Here is a 10,709-nt window from a genome sequence, read left to right as displayed (position 1 = left end):
GTCTATGTAGTAGCTCAGTGCAGAAAATCTGACCATCTTCTATGTTGCCTGGAATTAGTAGTTTCCTAGAACCTTGGTGCAAACCCGCATGAAAACATCACTCTTACATCTTCCATGACTGTAGTATCAGCTCAACGTGAGAACACCAAGCTTTGCTGCCAGCTCAACATAGAAACTGGCTTCCTAGGATCTTGGTAGCATCAGGTGACCTGGACGACTGAGCTTGCTAAAATAATTCCTTGATCATTGCTGCAGAGTGCTCTGGAGGCTCTATATTTTTAGAATTCTTTCAGACACTCTTCTCAAATGAATTTGAATTTTTACACCCTAGCAGGCATATCCAAACCTTTGACATTGCAATATAACATGGCAATCTACAAAGTTAATGTTAGAGAATAGTCCCACCAAATTAAAATAAAATTAAATAACTTTTTTTTTTAAAGTTATTTCCCTGTACTGTTTCGGGAAAATGTCCCCTGAAAGACTATTTCTCCAACTCTGAGCATTCCTTGGGTGCCTGTAGTTCCTTGTATAGGGTTGAGGCCTCGTTGGCTTTGCCTGTCCATGTTGGCTTGGCTATTATTGTTATTGTTGTTGTCCTTGTTTAACTTGTGTTTAGGGAGTCATGTTGGTAAGGTTTTAGGGATGTAGTTTCTGACTTATTAGAAGACACAATCTCACAGCAAACTCAATAATTCCCTGTCTCTTATAATCCTTCCATGATCTCTTCTGAAATGTTCCCTGAGGCTTAAGAATGTGATTGTTTTGTAGATATTCCCATTGGGACTTGGCTCAACAGTTCTGAATTTTGACTGGTTATGGTTTTCTGTGATGTTGCGAATCTTTTGCAAAGACATAAGGATGATGAATGGTGAGGACTATAGTCATACCTGAAGATTTGGAGCTAGGAGCCTTCTAATCTCTTTTTACAACTATGATCAGTCTGTTCTTTCTGCCTTATCTGTACTCTTTCTGAAACTTTAAGCACGTTGGCATTCCCAAACTGCAAATGTTTTCATGCCTCTTCTCTGATTTCACTCTAAATGGAAGGAAAAGAAGCCAACAACCATATTACCCATATACTTTCTTCTCTACCAAATCAATTAAACTTTCACTTTTGAATTCAACCTTACTTAAAATTTCAGGACACGGGCACAAAAAAAGACACTTTTTAAGTATCTAATTTGTGTAATTTATATGCATCGGTGTTTTGCCTATGTCTGTAACATGCACATGTCTAGTACTTACAGAGGCCAGGAGGTGGTGTTGGATCTACTGGAAAAGTTATGAATCACCCTGTAAGAGCTTGAAATCAAACCTGGATCCTCTGGAAGAACAGAGGATACTCTTAATCACAGAGTACTTCTCTTGTCACAGTAACAAGATTCTTTATCAGGTTATCCAAGTTCATGATAGAATTCCTGTTCCCCTTTGAAACCTCATGAGCACAACCTTTACTTTCTATCTGGGATATAGTATTCTACACACCCAGAGGAATCTTCCTTAGCCCCAAGCTCCAAACTCTTTTATATTCTTCCTGCAAACCAATTCCAAAGACCTATGGGCCATGTGGTCAGGTTTTCCACAATAACCCCACTCCTGATATCAATGTTCTGTATTAGTTACTTTTCCCACTTCTATGACACAAACAGCTTGAAGGGAGAAAATTTATTCTGACTCATGGTTCTGGAGCTATAGTCAGTTGTGAAAGGGAAGTAATCAGTTGTAATTACCTATAGTTGTGATACCAGGAGCATAGGACAGCTGGTTACATTGCAGCAACAATTGGGAAGCAGAGGTAGCCTGAGCTTCAAGTAAGAAGAGCTATAATCCTAAAGTCCCACCTTTTTTGCCCTTTATCTGTCAGTGAGATCCTATGTACACAGGTCCTAAAGTATTGCCTATGGAGGACATTTCACATCAAATAGTAACAAGCAAGTAGAGGTGCTTAGTGGATACTTGTCTGTCAGTCAAGATGTAACAAAAGTTTACCAAAAAAAGTATATTAAAAAAATAATTAGAGGATAAAGTTGGCAAATGTTTATTTATTGTTTTAAGAATGGGGGAATGATTTTCTTTCTAATAAAACAAAATATTTGAGGTTGAATTGTCCTCTGATGTGCCAAGTTGCTGATGCACAATCTCAAACTGGTAAAGCCCCTGCAGTGTGGACATATTATTATTAAGGCTGCTGTGAATACCCTTGTGGTTAATTTGTAAACATATGCTAGTTGTTGGGGTAGGTACATGTTTAATTTTATTAGAAACTTCCATATCCAGTTTTGAATGAATTTTGTGATACATATTCCTAAAAAGATGTAAGGTTTAAATCTTCACAAGCCAAGTAGTTTCTACAAGAAAGATTTTTGTCAGTGCCAAATTCCCAGAAAAATCTTCCAGTGAGTTGACTCAGAACTCAAAAGACAATTGCTTGATTTCTTTGAATTTTCCTTAGAGTGCAGACAGCATCCTGCTCGCAATCTAACACGTCTGTTTGAATGACAATGGCAGCATAGGCTTATATATTTGAGTACTTGGTCCCCAGTTAGTGGAACTGTTTGGAAAGAATCAGGAGGCATGGCCTTGTTGGAGGAGGTGAGTCACTGGGAGTGGGTTTTTAAAAGGCTTGCACTACTCTCAGCTGTCTTTGTCTTGTGGTTGTTGCTTCAATGTGTAAGCACTCAGCCACTTTTCCAATGCCATGTCTGCCTGCTGCCCAGCTTCCTCCTTGCTGCCATGCTCACCACAATATTGGTCACAGATTCTAACTTGATTCAATTATTTCTTTCATACATTGTCTTGGTCATGGTGTTTTTGTCATGGCAATAGAAAAGTAACTAAGACCCAGATGTAGAAGCAACCCTGATGAGCATCACAAGCTAGAGCTGGGAAGGCAGTACAAACTATATACCTGTGGCCAGCAAACAACAATGAGTTTCCCAGGTAACTCATGCTCTTGTCCCCCTGGCTGACTCAGTTCATTGATATTGCAGTGAACAGACATCTGGTGTCACTGTGTATTCAGATGTTGCCCCTGGTTTTCAACTTAATTTGCTGGATGTCGACAGAGGCCTGGCACATCATTACAATAGGTTTGTGACTCAAATTTTCTCTGTCTTTAGGAAATGTAACATCTAACTATTTGTTCATTTTCCATAGGTGACATAAGTACTTGGTACATACACACACACATAGACACAGGCCTATGTTGACAGCCTGTCCTCGCTACCTCTGAGAGGAGACTACTTAACAGCTTGCCTAAGTTAGAGCACCCTGCATTTATCCAGAAGCTAAACACTTCCCCTTTCCTAGCCATAGTCTAGCAATGGGATAGCTTGATTCCTAGCCTTGCTAAACCATCTTGCATGTGGTCCATTTCAGAAAATGACGCAGTGATGAAAGACATGATGTTGTCAAGTGTTCGCTGCTACCTAGCTCCACAAAAAAGAATGCCCACCCGATCATGCCTGCCAACAAACACATCTCTCATGCTTGGGAACCTGATTACAATAGTCTGAATAACACCATGCCACCCCGCCCTCTGGGTTGCAGATGGATTTCAGTCAGTGCCAATTTACCTGAGCTCTAGACTTCAGTTAATCCTATCAAAGGCTGTAGGCTGGAGTAGGGATGAGATTACAAACACAATCGTATTTACACAGATGCCTTTTTTTAGCCTTGCCACATAGCCAGGATTGCATTTACATCTTGTAACAAAATCTCAATTATCACAGACCTAGCTTGTTAGAAATCTAAGACCAGGATATTAAGAGAGATAGGGGGTTGGGAGGAATGCACAGAGCTAAGTGGGGAAGAAAAGGCACTTGGCGAAGGGTTTCCTGAAGTCAGTTGGGAGCAGAAGGGCCATGTTCAGCTGGCATTAGATTCTGATTATTATGGGTCACCTGTCTAATCAGATTTTCTACCCCTTTGCAATCCATCTTACTGAGACTCTTCTACATGCGAGGCTTAGGGGTTCCTCGTGGCCACAAGATGATTCAAAGTAACTGCCAACAAAGCCTCTTTCTTTGGGACAGGATTTACTAGATTTCTTCTAAGTCAGAGCCCTCTGAATGAAGAGGAAAACAGAATTGCTCTCTCATGCATTCTAACGAGAAGCTTGGATTTATTACATTCTATTATGGAAAGTAGTTTCTTGACTAAGCAGGAAAGCTCTTTGGAATAGAACCTGAGTAGGAGTCCTTCCACATAGATAAACATCACCCAAACCTACTATATATCACCCAAAAGTCCAGCCAGTCAGCATAGACTGCTGGACGGAGTGGGGGGGAGCTTCGTGCTGAGACACTCAGGCAGCTCCTGGCATATTCATGACCTCAGCACAGGAAATAAAATTATCTCCTTCATTGAAAAGTGCACAGGTGAAGAGAGACAAAGTAAGCTTTTGCAGTCTCAATGTTACTCTTATAAGGTAACATTAAGAAATCCTCCCCCCTAAAGACCATGTAAGTCTGTTGACTGATGCCTATTCAGTCTGTAAAAACTGTTAATAGTTTCTACCTTTATTTATTTATGCTGCTGCTGCTGCTGCTCTTGGTGGTGGTGGTAGTGGTGGTGGTGGTGGGGTGTGTGTGGGGGTGGTTTCAGAGGACTGGAGGGAGTCTGTTCTCTCCCTCTACCATATGGTTTTTGAGTATTAAACTTAGGTCATTAGGTCTTTACACAGTGAGTCATCTTGCTGGTCCTTAGGCTGCTTTTGAAGATGAAATTGAATGTTTAAGGTATTCAGAAAAAAAAAAAAACCTTCCCCTACTTTCTTTAAAACTTGCCTATTTGAGGGCAATAGGAAGGATGGCAACAATCTGAAAAAAAATTGTTGTAAAGAAAAATATGTGAAAATCTAAGACACACAGGGTGTTATTCCAGATTCCATGACAAGCAAAATATGGCTATTTAACAGAGAAGGCAAATTTCACCCTATGGCTCAGAAAAATTGAAGTCCAAATGAAATGTGAGAGGACATTTTAACTTCCTTTTAAATGCCATCTCCAGATGGTTGTTAGCATGCCTTCAGCCATTTTACACAGTCACACTGCACAAGGACTTTCTGAAGATCACTTATATGTTAAATTGTTCAGAAACACTCCCAAGAAAGATGTCCTTATAAATATTCTCCACTTGCCATTAAATACAACCATCTCCAGGACAGAATTTCTCATGAATAGCAAAGAAAAACAAATCCTATTTACTCGTGAGTCACCCTGTCAAAATTCTCACTTCAGAAATCAAAAAGTTGTTTTAGGTTCAGCACTCAGATTGTAGAGTCTCTTGGAAATAGAACAGGAAAAGGATACAGTGGAGATGGGCAGACACTGATCTGCTTTGGGCATTGTCTTAGTTACTTTACACATTGCTGACAAAAGCAATGAAAGGAAAGAAGGTTCTATTTGGCTTACAGTTCCATCATGGCATCATGGCTGTGTGTGTGTGCATGTGTGTCTGTAAGGATGGTCATGGTGGCAAGAACTGAAGACCAGCTTGTCATGCTGCATTGGCTGTCAGGAAGCAGAAAGTGACCAGTTCTTGCACTGAGGTAGTTTTCTTCTTTTTATGCGTGGAACTCAAGCTTATGGAAAGGTGTCACATATTTATGGTGACCCTCTTCAACCTACTCAAGAATTTCTCACGAGTATACTGAGAGGTTTATCTGCTAGGGGATTTATCTCCTAGAGCCTGTCAAGTTGGAATTAACTATCACAATCATCATGTATATTTGTTGATCCAGCTTTTATGAACCAAGCAACACTGATCAAGGTCCAGTTAATGGGATGACAGTGTTTTCCATTCTGGAGCCATGGAACCCAAAGCTGCAGTCCCAAAGGGTTTCAATGCACATTATTACACATCTCTGAAAATATGCACTTCATTTGTTTGTTTCTGTGACAGGGGCACTTCCTGTCCCATCCTTTGTGTTCCTGTGTCTATAGTCTGTTCTAATCAGTTGCCAGAAAGCCAAGCACTTGGGAATGTTTCAAGATTTAGTTCCCTCCAAAAGATATTGGAAAAGCAGTATGAATTATGAAAGAGAAATGAGGAGGATTATGGAATTATGGGAGTTGGGGAATAAAGGGAAACCGAGAGGTGTCTTGGTCAACTACATCCTGCTTCTCAGTACATCTTCTTTTCTTGGATGGATGCTACTCATGTTGGTCCTCTAACCTTGGCTTTCTTGACTCTCACCTCAGTTCCAGCACCTCTGCCACTGTATGCACCCTCCTCCAACCCCTCATACTTCCACATCCCTCTAGTGCTCCTTAAAACTTCAACCCTTTGCAAACCACCACATGTTTATTACACTGTTCTGTGCAATACCTTTCACTAAAATCTGCCTTTGTCTTTCTCATCCTCAACAGTGACCAATTTCTTCAGCAGAATCACTCCTATTTCTCCCATCACCAGGCTCACTAGGCAGAAATCAGCCAATTCCCCAGAGCCAGCCCCATATTATTGTCCTATTTCCTACCCTCCTTGGTTAGGGGACTCTTCCTCTTTGGAGTCGACCATCTAAGTTGAGCAACCTCACACAAACCTCTTTTTTAACCCTGAAAGTCCTCTTCATGCCAAGCGAGGTCAATGTAAGAACAAGAAATATTAAAGTCACGAGCAGGAGGTAACTTAGCGAGTGGAGTGTTTGCCTAAAAGGCATTGAAGTCCTGGGTTGATTTCTCAACAGCACCCCCCCCACACACACACACACAGATCTATAACTTTCTTGTAGATTTCTTCCATCCTTTCATTTTCTCCTGTCATTGCTCAGCCATGAAATCAAAGGGAGTGCTTAAGAAGAGAAGAAAAAGAAACAACAAATCGAAACTATCCTCAACGCTGCACCAGTTGATAGGAAACTTTGCAGCAGGAGTCGTGCTTTGTTCTGTTAAAAAAAAAAAAATCTTACTTTGAGAAAACTCCTTAATAAGCTGAATTCCATGTTCTTTTCATTAAGATTGCTAGTCTAGTTCTGCCTTTTGAAGCTCCACGAAAGAAATTAAATTGCTTTCCTTATATGACAGCCCCTGGGTCACTTGAGACATTTTCACGTATTTCTGCTAGAATGCCTCTAATCCAGACTCGTGAACTTCGGGGGCCTTTGCATGTTCTGAATGGAATACCTTGGCAGTTACTTCACACACATAATTATATTCCCCCTGGATATGCTTTGGGTTTTGCATGTCACATCCAGAACTGCACACTGTGCTCTCAGTGTGTTGTGATTAGTGGAGCCACTTCTGCCTCTCTAGACGCGGTATTTTCTGTAAACATGCAAAGAGCTCAGTCAATTGCTATGGAGGTGGGGATGGTAGTGATCAGTTCACTGATGAGGTAACACTTTCTACTCATCACCACCAGCTAGTTATAACCAGAAATTGGTTTCACTGTTCCTTGGTCACACCCCAACAATCTCTTACAGATACAGCTGGCTTTTTTGTTGCTTGTGCTTTTAATTTTTTAATATTTAATTTGTCTTATATTAGTATATTCTGTATATTAGTATTTTGCCTGAATTTAGGTTTGCATATGCCTGAAAGTATATCTGTATGTGCATGCATAGCACCCATGAAAGGCAGCCACCATGTGGGTGTTGAGAACCAACCCTGTGTCCTCTGCAGGAGCAACACATACTCTTGGTCACTGAGCCAACTCTTCAGCCACACAGATGCCTTTTTGACCAAAATTAGGATAATTAGACTTAATAATATATTTTAACCATAACATTGACATTGTGAAGATTGTGAAGATGGTCTGCTTTCAGCAATATTTGGTTATGGCCATTCTTCCCAGCTTGTTTATTTGAGGATTAATGAGCATGTCTTCTCTATCTTCACAGAGGTTTCTTCTAAATATAAATCAAGCAGTGGTAAAGTTAGATGCCCATGAAAAGATACTAAACAGTGCCCTTCAGGGTAGCATTTATCTATTAATCAGTATCTTTTGGATACAACTGTTTAATTCATCAATTTAAATGTACCTCATTTTTCTTCTAGTTTGTCCCTAAAGCTCTCCTGAAATATGGCTGCTTTATATATATTTCATTTCTCATTTGTACCAGTTTAATAATTACAGACCCTCCAAAAATTTAGTTTGATATGATTTTGCCTTAGTCTATTTTGTGGTCCTAAAACAGCACCTCAGGGGTAATATATACAAGAATTTTATTTCTGGTAGTTCAAGAGTAAGGTACCAGAACCTAGTCAGGAATGAGGTCTTTGTCCAAGATAGAGTGTTTAACACAAAGACCTCTGGAAAGGAAGATTACTGTGTCTTATGTTGGCAGAAAGGAAAGGGGAGAGAACTCACTCCACCAAGCTCTTTTATGTAGGCTTCATCCCATTCTTGAGGATGGAGTCCACTTGTCTCCATCACTCTTGGGAGCCACAGCTCATGACCTTTGCACCAGAGAACCAGTGTCTGCATGAATTTGTGGGGAACAAAAGTTTCCACCACAACCACGTGCTTCTGTGAATTGAATGACAAGAGTCCTTCTTTCATAAAGTGTCTCCACCATCCTGTTAATAGCAGTCCCAAAATCTCCTGGAATCTATAAACTTCTCAATGCTCTGCAGAGAGAACACCCCACTGTCATCATTTGAGACCTAGAGTTGCACTGGCCAACCAAGGTCTCTTCACCTTTCACCTTTCTCTACTCCATCATTCCTTTGCTAGGGTCACAATCTATTCTTCTACAGAACGTCAGAACTCATGAAATCTCAGAAATAGATTTACAGTGACTTTTATTCGTTTTTTGTTTTGTTTTGTTTTGTTTTGTTTTTTGTACAGACAGCATATTCTCTTCATTCCACCCTAAGATACTCACACTTGATTATAAACTCCTTAGCGACAGAGACATTTTTTTCTCACCATCCCCTGCAGTGCTTGCTCCATATATTTGAAGGGTTGAATTGAACTGAATTGCACAAAGACAGAAAATTAGTTTGATCTATGCAGTCTCAAAATCATTTTTTTTTTGTCCAATCGGATTCTTTTCATCTATCTTAATATCTAATTTGTGCATAGTTGAATCAGTCTTGCAGTTAATCTGATGTGGCCGTTAAAACTACCAAGGACTCTAAATTCATTTTCTTGATCTGGTGATTTTTAATCATAGAGTCACAGCCACTCACATAGAAAAATAAAACAGCAGATTAACTAGAAAACTAATAGCAGAATGATGAATGGGACTCTCCCTAGGCCCAAAGGCTATTGCAGATAATCTATGGGTCCACCAAATCCATTCATCCAGCTTTGATTCAACACTCTTTTGTTAAGTGGTCATAATCATAATCAGTTACTGAGTGCTTCCTTTGAGCTAAGCATTGAACTAAGATAAAATAACTTGGTTGCTATTGCTATAGGGCTTGTCTTATGCCCCAGCTCCCTTTCGTGTGGACTTTCAGAACAAAGCATAATAAACATTACTTACATTCTTCTTGTTTAATGTGTTACCTCACTGAATCCTAATGAGAACCTCGTGAATCCCTCTTATGTCCTCTTTTCTTCTAAATTTGCCACATATTAAGCGAAAGCTTCCTGCAAGTGACCCTGTCAAAATCAAACTTGACTCTATACTCAAGGACTTTGCAGTGAAGTACAATAAACTGAATTTTAAATAATAAACTATTTAATCAAAAACAGAAAAAATATTTCCCATGGCGATATGAATTGAAAACATGAACAGATCCAATTAATGGTATTATATTAAAGATAAAATTTTAGCTGAGAAGGGAGAGAGGGAATTTCTGGAATGATGGCAGAGGTGAACAGTGATCGGGTGATGGAGGCCCCAGGCAAAGATGGCTAGCACTTAAAACACATGAGTTGTACATTCTGACAACAGTATTACTTGATTGCTAGAACAGTTGTTCTCATGTGGGTTGATTAGAATTATTCTTATATATGTAATATATCAACTTCACACAGAAAATAATTAATGATCCTTCCCAGAGAGAGCTGGTCTCCCAGGAGTGCTGACACACCTAAGATCACAAGCTCACAGGCACACAGTAGGGACAAACTCTACTCAGAGACAGCAAGACCAACTAACACCAGAGATAACCAGATGTCGATAGGCAACCACAAGAACCTAAGCAACAGAAACCAAGGCCACTTGGCATCATCAGAACCCAGTTCTGGGTTCTGGGATTGCAAACTGGTACAACCACTCTGGAAATCAGTCTGGCAGTTCCTCAGGAAATTGGACATAGTACTACCTGAGGACCCAGCTATACCACTCTTGGGCATATACCCAAAAGATGCTCCAACATATAACAAGGACACATACTCCCCTATGTTCATAGCAACTTTATTTATAATAGACATAAGCTGGAAACAACCCAGATGTCCCTCAACAGAGAAATGGATACAGAAAATGTGGTACATTTACACAATGGAGTACTACTCAGCTATTAAAAACAATGACTTCATGGGATTCACAGGGAAATGGATGGAACTAGAAAATATCATCCTGAGTGAGGTAACCCAGTCACAAAAGGACACACATGGTATGTACTCACTGATAAGTGAATATTAAGCAAAAAGCTCAGAATACCCACAATACAACTCACAGACCACATGAAGCTCAAGAAGAAAGAAGACCAAACTGTGGATACTTCAGTCCTTCTGAGAAGGGGGTACTCACAAGAATACTCACAGGAGGTAGAGAGTGGGAGGTGAGAGGAAGAGAGGAGGGGGAG

The sequence above is a fragment of the Mastomys coucha genome, unplaced genomic scaffold (genome assembly GCF_008632895.1).
Source record: "Mastomys coucha isolate ucsf_1 unplaced genomic scaffold, UCSF_Mcou_1 pScaffold15, whole genome shotgun sequence".
Lineage (NCBI taxonomy): Eukaryota > Metazoa > Chordata > Mammalia > Rodentia > Muridae > Mastomys > Mastomys coucha.
Note: the sequence above shows the minus strand (reverse complement) of the source record.